The sequence below is a fragment of the Bos indicus genome, chromosome X (assembly GCF_029378745.1).
Source record: "Bos indicus isolate NIAB-ARS_2022 breed Sahiwal x Tharparkar chromosome X, NIAB-ARS_B.indTharparkar_mat_pri_1.0, whole genome shotgun sequence".
Lineage (NCBI taxonomy): Eukaryota > Metazoa > Chordata > Mammalia > Artiodactyla > Bovidae > Bos > Bos indicus.
In genome coordinates this window covers 5,252,787-5,266,700 of record NC_091789.1, presented here as the reverse complement: position 1 = coordinate 5,266,700, position 13,914 = coordinate 5,252,787, and the positions used below count along the sequence as shown (strand labels likewise).

At 44.3% G+C, this 13,914-nt stretch overlaps 1 long non-coding RNA gene and 2 other non-coding genes across 6 annotated transcripts in view; 1 reads left to right on the top strand and 2 right to left on the bottom strand.

Moving 5' to 3' along the window:
- LOC139181316 (uncharacterized) overlaps positions 1-13,914 on the bottom strand; it is a 135,143-nt gene that overhangs the window by 64,705 nt on the left and 56,524 nt on the right. The gene's annotated exons all lie outside the window — the stretch shown is intronic.
- TRNAG-CCC (transfer RNA glycine (anticodon CCC)) lies at positions 4,244-4,316 on the top strand. The gene has a single exon. It is a non-coding gene; the product is annotated as a tRNA-Gly (tRNA).
- On the bottom strand, positions 7,893-7,964 carry TRNAC-GCA (transfer RNA cysteine (anticodon GCA)). The gene has a single exon. It is a non-coding gene; the product is annotated as a tRNA-Cys (tRNA).

Sequence of the window (13,914 nt, the reverse complement as noted above, 5' to 3'; positions counted from 1 at the left end):
ACCTGGAGAACTTGTTCAAAATGCTAACTCTTGGGACCCAGCCCCCAAAATTCTGATGTGAAGGGTCTGAGAGGGGGCCCACTAATCTGCAGGTTGTAAACACATTCCTCCATGCTGGGAAATGACGGTGCAAGTGGTCCTTTCTGAGGCCGCACAGCTCTTCTCTTTGTATGGTGTCCTTGGTCATGGAAGCTACCCCTACCTTCTTCACAGAACATCCAACCTAGACTTTTAAAGAGGCTTAACCATGATTCTCTTGTGTTCTTTGATCCTCTTCCACTTCCTGGAGTTGCCTGATGAATTCAAAGACCCATCACGGTGAGCACCAATCTGGGACAAAATGCACACGTGTCTTGGAGTGAAGCATCTATACCAGCTGGCTCACAGCCCAGGAAAAGAGGATGAGCACTCCCCAGCAGGAGGCTCCCAGATGAGGGAGGGGTAACAACCAGCTCTGTTGTGGATGAGGTCACCCTGAACACCTTCAAGAAGAGAGCATCTACTTGGCTTTGAATTGGTTTTATTTGGTCTCTGGTGGTTTCAGGCTCTGCAGGCCTCTCTGCATAAATTCCAGGAGAAAGGGAAGCAAACATCAGGTCCGGAGACTCACTCCACTGCAGTGAGTGGAGGAGCCTGGGCCCCACAGCCTCTGGGGGGAGGGGTTTCCATTCTCCAACCAGGAAGCTGTTACTTTCCCGGCCTCAGTTAAATCACCTGCATTTGGATTGAGTTGTGCTTTGGCCCTCCTTCAACATGATGTTCTGACCCTCAGTTCCTCAGAAAGCTAGCCCCCACCCCAGCTCTCCCCTTCAGCTTTTTTACCTCCCCACTCCCTCAGGCCAGGCTTCTGGGGAAAGTCAAAGTAAGATCCTTGGTGGCTCAGTGGCTGTGAGGGTCCCTAAGCATTTCATTTCAAAGTGGTGTTCCCACACCTATGGACACCTTATCTTTGACAAAAGAGGCAAGAATATACAATGGAGAAAAGACAATCTCTTTAACAAGTGGTGCTGGGAAAACTGGTCAACCACTTGTAAAAGAATGAAACTAGAACACTTTCTAACACCATACACAAAAATAAACTCAAAATGGATTAAAGATCGAAACATAAGACCAGAAACTATAAAACTCCTAGAGGAAAACATAGGCAAAACACTCTCCAACATAAATCACAGCAGGATCCGCTATGACCCACCTCCCAGAATATTGGAAATAAAAGCAAAAATAAACAAATGGGACCTAATTAAAATTAAAAGCTTCTGCACAACAAAGGAAACTATAAGCAAGGTGAAAAGACAGCCTTCAGAATGGGAGAAAATAATAGCAAATGAAGCAACTGACAAACAACTAATCTCAAAAATATACAAGCAACTCCTGCAGCTTAATTCCAGAAAAATAAACGACCTAATCAAAAAGTGGGCCAAAGAACTAGACATTTCTCCAAAGAAGACATACAGATGGCTAACAAACACATGAATAGATGCTCAACATCACTCATTATCAGAGAAATACAAATCAAAACCACAATGAGGTTTTTTCACGCCAGTCAGAATGGCTGCTATCCAAAAGTCTACAAGCAATAAATGCTGGAGAGGGTGTGGAGAAAAAGGAGTAAAGTAAGCCAGAAAGAAAAACACCAATACAGTATACTAACGCATATATATGGAATTTAGAAAGATGGTAACGATAACCCTGTATGCAAGACAGCAAAAGAGATGTATAGATGTATAGAACATAGATGTATAGATGTATATGTGTAGATGTATAGAACTGTCTTTTGGACTCTGTGGGAGAGGGAGAGGGTGGGATGATTTGGGAGAATGGCATTGAAACATGTATAATATCATATAAGAAACAAATCGCCAGTCCAGGTTCGATGCATGATACAGGATGCTTGGGGCTGGTGCACTGGGATGACCCAGATGGATGGTACAGGGAGGGAGGTGGGAGGGGTGCAGGATGGGGAACATGTGTACACCCGTGGCGGATTCATGTTGATGTATGGCAAAACCAATACAATATTGTAAAGTAAAAAAATAAATTAAATAAATAAATAAAATAAAAAAAATTAAATAAATAAACTTAAAATTTTTTTTAAAAAGTGGTGTTCCACTCCTTTAGAAAGGATGAAACCATTCAGAAATAGCTCAGAACTCCACTCTGCCACTTTGTGTAAAAGTTACTTTAATTTTTCTGAACTTGTTTCCTTGTGTACAAAAAAAAGGGATAACAATATCTATTATGCTCAAGAAAGATGAGGATTATATATGTATGTGTATATATACATATATATATATATTTTGAAGTTTGAGGCATCCGGGATCTTAGTTCCCTGACCTAGGATCAAAACTGTGTCCCTGCATTGGAAGCACAGAGTCCTAACCACTGACCCCCAGAGAACTCCAGAGGATTATATTTTTCAAACCAATTATTAAAATACCTGGCACATCAGGGCTTACTAATAATAATTACAACAATAAAGAGCTAAGATTTGTTTAATATTTATTACACTCCAGGCACTTTCTATTTGCCACATTTGGATTAATTTATTTAAATTACAAGAACTCTCTAAAAGAAATATCTTGTCTTGTGGCCATTTTACAGACAAGAGAACAGTTTCAGAGGGGTGAAGCACATTTTCCAAGGTGACAGCATGAGTTGGAATCAGAGCTGACATTCACACTCAAGTCTGTGACCCCAAAGCCTGTTGCTGCTGCCATTGTTATTCTTTGTTGTCTACTAAGGAGCCACTGTGTGACACACCTGGATAGTAATGAGGACCACAAGTTATGCAGGGGGATTGTCCCCAGTAAATTCAGTCTAGATCAGATGTGGAGACAAGGCCTATGCATTGAAGAGAGACTAATACAAGGTAGCCCTGCCAAGTGCCCATGTGTGGTTCAGAAGTGCACAGAGGGGAGGATATTGGGAGATCTTCTTCCATGGGTCTCTTGTGCTCCTGTATTTGTTGCTAGTGAGAAATGGAATATTTCCTGCCATATCAGTAAACAAAAGATGTCAAAGTCAATAGCAGTTGCAGACACCAAGGATGGTGAGCTAGTGAACCCTGAGGGAACCCAGGAAGGAAAGAATACCTGCTGTCTAGCAGCCATCAGACTGCAGCCACTCCTTACGGTGAGCCCTGAGGAAATTCAGGACACTGGCTCCTGATAGTGGAGGTGCTTATCAAAGGAATGATGTCAGTGAACTAAGACTCATGTCTTCCCATACATCAAAAAGCACTAAATTCCTTAACTTGGGATATCTGGTTTTCTTTAATGAACAATCATCTTTTGACGTTCAGACTACCTGCCCTTCATTACAAAACTTGTATATAACCTGATTCCTTTTCCGTACCCCCCACACCAGCCCTCCCCCCACCTCTTCAAAGCAGTCCTCTCAGAGTTACTTGAGATGCTGTCTCTTGGGCTTGAAGTCCTAAAAATTCCCATTAAATAAAATGTAATGCTCAACTTTTAGGTTGCAGATAATTTTTAAGTCAACATTGGCCATGCTAAGAATGCAAGGTCCTGAGTGCTCCTTATTTGGGACATTTCTCAGGGTTATGTTTGCAGTGAGTAATCTTGAGGGATGAATTAATACCACCCTCTGGGACAAAGAGTAGGCATTCTTACTGTCTGCTACAAAATGCTAAGTTCCCCAAGGATGGCCATCAGCCATCCCTCTGTGTTGCCTGTGGTGTTGGGGATATGGGGCACTGAGGCAAACATGTTGATGTTCATGCTACTTGCTGTGCTGTGAGTCATACAGTCTGTTGTCTCTGATATGGGAATCTCATGTTTCCTTCCAGCACCCATGAAACAGTAACAGGCTAAATGATGGGCTTGTAAGTAGGGTAAGATCACATCCCAGATGTGACGAAAGATACCAGCTATTGAGAAGCTATGATGTGTCACACACACATATGTAGGCACTGGACATTACACAGTGGACAAAACAGGCAAAAGTCCTCTCTCATAGAGTATGCATTCTATGTGAGTAGGCAGACAAGGGTACCAATCAACAAGATGATTAGACATGGTGATCAGTGTTGTGAATAAAATAAGCAGGGGTGAATGAGCCTCAGTGTCCTCATTTGTAAAATGGGGCAAGTGTTAACACCTACCTCTCTGGATCATTGTAAATGCTTGATTCATGGAAAGTCTTCAACAAATATGGACTTTCATAATTATTTCTCCTTCCTTCTTCCATGGAAATAAGGCAAGAAAGTGGCTTCCTGGGGACTTCCCTGGTGGTCCAGTGGCTAAGACTCTGCACTCCCAATGCAGAGGGCCCAGGTTTGACCCCTGGTCAGGAACTAGATCTCACAAGCCACAACTAAAAGATCCTGAACGCCACAATGAAGCTTGAAGATCCTGAATGCTACAACTAAGACCCAGCACAGCCAAATAAATAAATAAATCAAAGAAAGTGGCTTCCTTTTGTGCTTTGTAAGAGTGGAAGAAAGAGAGAACTACAGGAGGAAAGAGGCCTCTTTCCTAAGCAGATATGAGGTAAGCAGGTACATGCCACCTGATTATTTTGCTGATCAATACTTGGAAGCCAGGAATTTGAAATATTACAAACAAAAAAGAACTTGTCATTACACTTGTCATTACAGCATTTCAGCGCACCCCTCACACATGAAGATATCCACTGAAAAGCCAGCCTCAGGTGAATGGTTTTAGCCTTAGGATCTCCCTTCCTCTCTCCCTCCTAGTCATTGCCCAGGGCGACCTGATCCAGGGATAGAGCTGGTCTGGATGCATGGAACCCAGCAAGCCTCTGCTCCTCTTCCTCCCACCTCCCCCCACTCAAATGCAGCTGCTTCCCCAGCAGCCACTCCCCATCCCAGTGCTGATCCCAACAGCAGGGTCTCCAGCCTGTTTCCTCCTCTCCAACGTCTTCCTGGCACCTGAGTCAACATGAAACTCATGGACAGAGCACACTGCCATCTAGATGCAGCAGACATTAGCAAATGGGGCTGGAGTCCCATTTTTCCTTCTAAGCCATTATACAAGAACCTATTTCAAGGACCCATTCTGTGCTAGGAGTGCCTCCCACCCCCTTCAATAACTCACTCAGACATCACCCTAATAGCTCTGTCTCTCTAGTGGACAAATAGCTGGCCTCCAATTACCCAGACCCATTTGCTGCTGCAATGCGTGGATGTTCAAGTGATGGTCAGTGATCAAGTGGCTATTTCACAATAATGATGGGGCAGGACATCTCCTCTTTTTGTTGCAGGCTTTGCTTCCCATGTATTATATTTTAAAGCCCTTTCTGAGAGTTTTTTTTAAAGACCTTTTTTAGAAGGGCATGTACCCCTTGTTCTGTGATGGCCGGAACTGGCTTTGTCTGCCTTGGCATAGGGTTTTCCTCTGAGCTGCTTGTAACCTGAGCTCCCCTAGGCCTTGCCAGCCTGCATATATTCAAGGCCATTCTATGAGTCATCTCCCAAGTTTTACCAGCTCTTGTGTTTATCTCTCACACAGAAATTAGCCTCTAACAAAAGACCCCTGAATAATATTTGAGTCCATAAGGAGTAGCTGCCTCCTGCTGCAAGCTGCTGCCACTGTTCCCCCTCCCCCCGGCAGTTTATTCCTTAGTACCTGTGCTAAGAACTCTGTCTGCTGAGCAGCAAACACTGGAGCACTGAGGCCCCTGGGATGCCAGAGCCACCATGTTATGGGTGGAGGACAAGCCCTCCTCCCTCTGTGATACCCTTTCTTAAAGGAACAACCAAGCAGGCTTATGGATGGATGTACTATCAAGGCTTTTTTTTTTTCAGAGGCCCCCCTCCCTTCTCTTCTACCTTCTTTTTCTGAAAAGATTGTGAGATAATTTGAAAGGCAGCTGGACCTGGAGATGCACACGTCTGCATTCAGAATTTTCCCCTTTGCTCCCAAGGCTAACGATTCCTTACTAGACTCGGCTCACTGTGTTTGGTTTTTGCTTCCCTCAGAGTAATACACATAAATCAAACTTCAATCCTGTGTATTCTCTCCAACACACCAGCATCACCTATGTGCTCCTTGGTCCTCCTCCCTACAAGGGCTAAAAGAGAAGAGAGAAAGAGGGTGAGTGCAGAGGTGGGGACACCCAAGTGGCCTTATGTCAGGTTGGCACTAGGGGTAAAAGTCTTTCAAATGCCATATACTTATGTCAACATCAGAGGGCAAAGAGGAACATGCAATGGCAGTTTATTTTTTTTATTATAAATTTATTTATTTTAATTGGAGGCTAATTACTTTACAATATTGTATTGGTTTTGCCATACATCAACATGAATCTGCCACAGGTATACACGTGTTCCCCATCCTGTGCCCTCCTCCCACCTCCCTCCCCATACCGTCCCTCTGGGTCGTCCCAGTGCACCAGCCCCAAGCATCCTTTATCATGCATTGAACCTGGACTAGTGATTCATTTCATATATGATATTATACGTGTTTCAATGCCATTCTCCCAAATCATCCTACCCTCTCACTCTTCCACAGAGTCCAAAAGACTGTTTTATACATCTGTGTCTCTTTTGCTGTCTCACATACAGTGTTATCATTACCATCTTTCTAAATTCCATATATATGCGTTAGTATACTGTATTGGTGTTTTTCTTTCTGGCTTACTTCACTCTGTATAATAGGCTCCAGTTTCATCCACCTCATTAGAACTGATTCAAAGGTATTCTTTTTAATGGCTGAGTAATACTCCATTGTGTATATGTACCACTGCTTTCTTACCCATTCATCTGCTGATGGACATCTAGGTTGCTTCCATGTCCTAGCTATTATAAACAGTGCTGTGATTAACATTGGGGTACACGTGTCTCTTTCAATTCTGGTTTCCTCGGTGTGTATGCCCAGCAGTGGGATTGCTGGGTCATATGGCAGTTCTATTTCCAGTTTTTTAAGGAATCTCCACACTGTTCTCCATAGTGGTTGTACTAGTTTGCATTCCCACCAACAGTGTAAGAGGGTTCCCTTTTCTCCACATCATCTCCAGCATTTATTGCTTGTAGACTTTTGGATAGCAGCCATTCTGACTGGCGTGAAATGGTACCTCATTGTGGTTTTGATTTGCATTTCTCTGATAATGAGTGATGTTGAGCATCTTTTCATGTGTTTGTTAGCCATCTGTATGTCTTCTTTGGAGAAATGTCTATTTAGTTCTTTGGCCCATTTTTTGATTGGGTCGCAATGGCAGTTTCTGATCAGAAGCAAACGGTTTTCCATGTCCTCATAAGAGAAGTTCAAGGAAATTCCCTGGCAGTCCAACAATTGGGACTATGCATTTCCTCAGCAGAGGGCATAGGTTCTATCCCCAGATAGGAAACTAGGATCCCACAAGCTGCACAGTACAGCCAAAAAATGGAGGGGGTCGCAGAAGTTAAAGCAGAAGCAGGACAATATCAAATGAAAGACTGTGTAGACTGTCTCAGGAGGGGATGGGGGTGAGACAGTTATTAGATGGCCTTCAAGGCCTGTTATTATCCTGAGGATGAAGAAATTGCTTAGAACACTGGAAAGTATTAGTCTCTCAGTTGTGTCTAACTCTTTGCAATCCCATAGACTGTAACCCGCCAGGCTCCTCTGTCCATAGGATTTTCTAGAGAAGAATACTGGAGTGGGTTGCCGTGCCCTTCTCCAGGGGATCTTCCCCACCCAGGGATCAAACCTGATCTCTTACATCTCCTGTATTGGCAGGCGGGTTCTTTACCACTAGGGGGGTTCTTAACACCTATAAGAATCATTCTATAAGAACACTGTGAAGTGAAGTTACTCAGTCGTGTCCGACTCTTTGCCACCCCCTGGACTGTAGTCTACCAGGCTCCTCCGTCCATGGAATTTTCCAGGCCAGAATACTGGAGTGGGTTGCCATTTCCTTCTCCAGGGATCTTCCCAACCCAGGGATCGAACCTGGGTCTCCCGCATTGCAGGCAGACGCTTTACCGTCTGAGCCACCAGGGAAGCCCTGGTGTCAAGAGGTGTCAAGAGGTGTCAAGAGCCTTAACTACTTTGGGTTTCCTGTCAGGAGAAGAGGTTTAGAGTGGACTGAAGTGCAGTCCTTGGTCCTCCCTCAGTATCCATGGAGGGTTAGTCTTAGAACCCTCCAGACACCAAAATCCACGGATGCTCAAGTCCCTTATGTAAAATGGTATAGTACTTGCCTATAACCTACACACATCCTTCTGTATACTTTTTTTTTTTTTTTTTGGCTGCACCACCTGGCTTGCAGGGATCAAACCCACAATCCCTGCAGTGGAAGTGCAGAGTCTCAACCAGCGGGTGGCCAGGGAAGTTCCTCCTGCATACTTTAAATCAGCTCTAGATTACTAATAATACCTAATACAATGTATAGTTGTAAATACAATGTAAATACTTACTAGCCCCAGCGAATTGAAATTCTACTTTTTGGAACTTTCTAGAATTTTGTTAACAAAATAGTTTCCATCCACCATTTGTTGAATCCATAGATGTGGAACATGCCAATTCAGAGGGCCAACTATAGGAGGGATTTTCAAGACATACACCAAGGAGAAAATTTAGCAGATTCAGCAAAAGTATACCCTGGAACTCCACAGGCAGCAATGTGACTCTAAATTGCCCTTTGAAAATGGGGCAAGAAATCAGGGTCTCCAAAGCTTAAATGTGCTTTTCCAAATTATCTAAAGAGGGCCAAACTCTCTAGTCCTAACCCCAGCGCCCCAAACCTGCCATCAGTACACATGGCTAGTTTGCCCATGTTAAGAGCAGCTCACTCCCTCCCTGGCTCCAGTTTGCACTTGCTCCATATTACCTGTCTACTCTTCTCACACAAAATGAACTCTCTCCAGGAGAAACCCCAGGGCTTAGGGCTCTGGCTCTGCACTGTTCAGCTACCAGTAGATTAAGCTTTAACAGAGAAATCCTATCTGTTTATGGCTCCCCAAAGGATCTAAGCCTGGAGTCTCTCACCATTTATTCATTTAATCAACAAACATATAATGAATTTCTACCGTGTGTCAGCACTGCTGAGACAGCAATGGAAAACAACAATGTAATCTAAAAACTCAGGGAGCTGAGGATCTGATGGGAGATATACACAAGAAAATGAAGGATTACAACACATGATGTGAAAGAGCAAGTGCTGTGAGAGCATAAAGGAGGGCATCTCACCCAATCCAAGAGGGTCTGAGAAAGAACCGTGTGAAATAATAGAAATACATACATTGGTCTCTGCGTGCCATGCCCCCTCCCTCAGGTTGTTGGCACAGAGCTCCTAAAACCCAGGCATTCCTAAGCCATAAGAGAACTAGGAGTGCCTCTTGTTCTAACGTTTGATCTTTGACCCTGTCCTGACACAGAGCTTCTAAACTCCTTAGAATTTTCTGGGTGATAGCAGTGTGTCTTGTTCTAATGAGGTGACTCTGGGTGAGCTCCTAGATAGTTTCCAGATGAGGGCTGGTCACCAGAAAAAACAAGCCATGATTAGAAGCTCAAAACTTTCAGCCCTGACCACCATCCTCTAGGAAGGTGAGAGAGGCTCAAGGTTGAGTTCATGGTCAATCATGCCTGTGTGATGAAGCCACCATAGAAACCCAAAAGTATAGGGTTCAGAGAACTGCCAGGTTGCTGAACACATCTGTGTGCCAGGAGGGTGGTGCACTCCAACCCCGTGAGGACAGAACCTTCTTCTCTGCTCAGGACCCTCCCAGATCTTGCCCCATGTACTTCTTCATCTGGCTGTTCAACTGTATCTTTCATCATATACTTTATTTTACAATAAACCAATAAACGTCTTTCTTTGAATTCTGTGAGCTATCCCAGCAAATGATCAAATCAGAAGAGTGGGTCATGGGAACCTGCAATTGGCAGTTTTGTGAAACTGAGCGCTAACCTGTGAGTCTGTGATAACTCTGGTTAGTGTTGGAAAAAACTGACTTGTAGGACACTTAGCTGATGTCAGAGAATTGCTAGGTGTGGAAAACCCATATATCTGATATCAAAAGTATTGTGAGTGTGAGAGCAAAAGAAAACACTTCTGAACTGAGGTCTGAAAGATGAAAAGGCATTAACCAAAAAACAGTGTTCCAAGCAGAGGAAACATATACCCATGACCATACATGAGTTTGAGGAGCAGCAGAATGGAAGCATGGAGTTTGAGGGTGTGAGAGGGTTCCAACTTAAAATGGAACTGGGGATTGGAAATAGAGAATCTCAGGCATGTGTCCTCAGAAGAACAGAACTTAACTGAGAGACTGATTTCCCATAAATGTCTGACCTACAGAGGACAGAGGCCTATCTCCTGACCAACAAACATCTCTCCCCATCCTCAAGCCAGTGAACTTGCTGCTTGGGCTCTGGCTGGACGTCTCTGTCTTTGCACTCCCTGCCCAGAAATACAACCTGCCCCAAACCTTCAAAGGACTCACCTGTACCTCATTATTGTATTGAGTTGGCCCAAAAATTCATTCAAGTTTTTCTGTAGCATCTTATGGAAAACCCAAATGAAATTTTTGGCCAACCTAATAATTTCCCCTGCTATTCCTGAATAAATAAACCCAAATTTTAGTTAATTTGAGCTTGCCTCAGTTCCATACTTAGGTGGACAAAGGTTAATCATAACAACATGCAGCATTTATCTAGGATGTCTGAGCGACGGTGCTGTTCTAAGTATCTTCTATGCCTTCTCAGTTGATGCTCACAGCATCATCCCTCAGATGAGATACAGGGAGATTAAGTGCCTTATCCAAAGCCACACCCTTGGTGAGTGGTGAAGCTGGGAATTAAACTCCAGCTGTCTGGAGCCAGAACCCACATTCTTAACCCCCACTCTCTAATGCCTACATCTGTAATGCAAATGAATAAAACAAATCATGGGACGTTAGCACAGGACTTGACCCTTTGCTCCAAAGGCCACCAACCCCATTTAGAGATCCAAATCTCTCCCAGCATCTGGCCCTTTGTGACCACAGAACCTCTGTTCAGTCCTCGGTTTCTTGCTAGTAACTGGTACCCAGTCGTAACCCTCTCTGTTCCCTGGATCCTTGGTCAGCATGTCAGGTTCCCAGATTAGAGGCCAACTCCCTAATTCTTCTGAAAACCAGAGCCTTTCTTGCCTCTGAATCCTAAACTCCTCCTATCAAACCCACAGGCACTATACTATGCCAACTTCTCTGTGCTTCTTCCTATTCTGGTTTCCTGGGCCTCCCCGAGTTGCTTCAGTGTCTCTGTGTCTCTGACTGGTCTCTGGGGCACAACCCCCATCCCCAGCCTAGACTCACCCACAGCCCAACAAAGACCAGACTGGGAGGTGTAGGGAGGGGTGGGAAGAGGGAGAGACTTAAGAAGGCAAGAAGAGCAACTGTGTGAGAGGCTGGCCAAGTGAAGATTATGGAATATGGGTAGAACTGGGGCCCAGAGCCTAGAAAGAGAGATGTCCTTATCCTAAGGAGGCATGTATGATCCAACCCACCCCTGATGCCCTAGTCCAATAGCTAGCTGAGCACTGAAATCCCTTTTTAAAAGGCGGTTCATGAAGAAGAAATGGAATAAGAAAGTAGCAAGCCCAAGGGAAGAGAAATGTGTATTTAATTTCATACTAGAGGACATGCATTCCTTCCCAGATGCTCATTTTGGTTGGGGAGGGCACCCCGCACATGAAAGGAAAAAGGAAGAGGGCCTTGGAAGTGAGGAAATGGAGCCAAAGGGGGCCAAGAGTTCTAAAGGGCATGGATGCCACAACCAGGCAGAAATGACAGCCTGACCCAGGTCCAGACTTGCCTAGACATGGCGCTCCCATCATACAGTGGATGTGGTTCCTGATTTCATTTTAGCTGGTGGCCCAGAGAGAAAACTCGTTACCTACTATTTAGGCAGCACTGCCCTACAAAACCACTGAATTTGATGCAGTCCTATGATGCACCTCCCCCCATTTCCCCACTCCAGAGTTTAGGGACAGCTGTGGAGCAGATGAAAGGAGACTGCAGCTAGCCCAGGGCTTCTCAAGTTTTAAGGTACCATTTATCACCTTCAGACCTTCTTAAAATGCAAATTTGGATTCAATCAGTTTAAGGTGGGGCCCAGAGTTTGCATTTCCAACTAGTTCCCAGGCTTCCCTGGTGGCTCAGTGGTAAAGAATCTGCCTGCAATGCAGGAGATGCAGGTTCGATCCCTGGGTCAGGAAGATCCCCCGGAGAAGGAAATGGCAACCCACTCCAGTAGTCTTGCCTGGAGAATTCCATGGACAGAGAAGCCTGGAGGGCTACAGTCCATGGGGACACAAAAGAGTCAGCATGACTTAGCAACTAAACCTCCACCCAGGTAATCCTGGAGCAGCCACTGCTGGAGGGACAGGCTTTAGATAGCAAGGCATTCCTGCTGCCATAGTGCATTCCACTCCATTGCCCAAATCTGTGAAGTACTAAACAAATACAGAGGAATCTGAGTGTTCTTTTATTTGATAAATCTAGCAACCCTAAATAGAATAGATGCATGAACAAATAAACTTCTATAGAAGAAAGATGTACTGGCAGCCCATTAACAATAACAAGGAAAGTAAAATTACACAAGCCAAGAGGGAGAGTTCTATTTTCCCTGAGTTTCCTATAGTTGTTTGTTGGTCATCAGACACATAAAACATTCTGTGGACCTTTCACCACCAAAGAAAAGTCTCTTCACACTGAACTAGAACGTAGGTATTAATATAGATACTAATACATCAGAGTTTGGCTCAATTGCCACATTGTTTCTTGTGTTACTTTACAACATGGTAGACCATTAAAACTATTTCTTCATTTTACAGGGTAGGGAACTAAGGCTGGCCAGAGAGGTGATTCACCTTGCTCAAAATCACGTGACTAGTTAATAGCTAAACTGAACTAGAACTAGGCAATAAGTCTAGTGCTCGTTTCAGTACAAGAATTTGTTAAAATAGCATCTGAAAAGGGGAAAGACTTTAAGTTAATTGGTCCCGTGTGGTCCCCAAACCCTACTGTGGGGAACTTGTTAGAGGCTCCCTACTTGGAAATTAACATTGTCTGTGACAGGAGAAGTTTTCTAGTCTCTCAGTCACTCAAATAGACATCTTTTTGAGCATGGATTACCCATCTGATTATGCAGCAGGAGGGAGGGAGGGATCCTACAGAGGTCATGGAAGGCTCTTTTGAGTTAAGTCTAGAACTGAGCCTTCATGCTTATATAAGAATTATATAACCAGAGAGGATGCTTCAGATGGGAAACAGCATAAGCAAAGGTACTGATAAAAAAATACACTGTATATTTGGCTATAGCCTTTTGCATATCAAGTTTAAAATTTGTTAAATCACCCTTCACCTTTTGCTTCTATAACCAAGCAGGACACTATGGGGCCTTGAGGGGGAGCAGGCCCTTTCCCCATGTCCTCTGCTTTAGCTCCTCTCTGAAGTACCTAGATAATAGTATGGGTGCACATTTCCTGAGTTGTTTTATAGAAATAAAAAATCTATCAAATGGAAGATGTTGACTACCTGATGACACTGATCCCAGGTCTACTGGAGTCAGAGGATTGATAATATTAATCCCTGTGACACGACCCTGTTACCTCACCATCAGTCAATCAGAGAATTGTGCACAAGCTGATTGTATACCCTGTGACACCCCCTCACCTGGCCATTAAAAATGCTTTGCTGAAAGGCCTCCAGGGAGTTTGGGGTTTGGAAGAGGGGCACAAGCCACCCATCTCCTTGTTTGGCTGTGCAATAAATCTTTCTCCAATCTCTGACAGTTCAGTTCAGTTCAGTTCAGATCAGTCCCTCAGTCGTGTCCGACTCTTTGAGACCCCATGAATCGCAGCACGCCAGGCCTCCCTGTCCATCACCAACTCCCAGAGTTCATTCAGACTCACGTCCATCGAGTCAGTGATGCCATCCAGCCATCTCATCCTCTGTCGTCCCCTTCT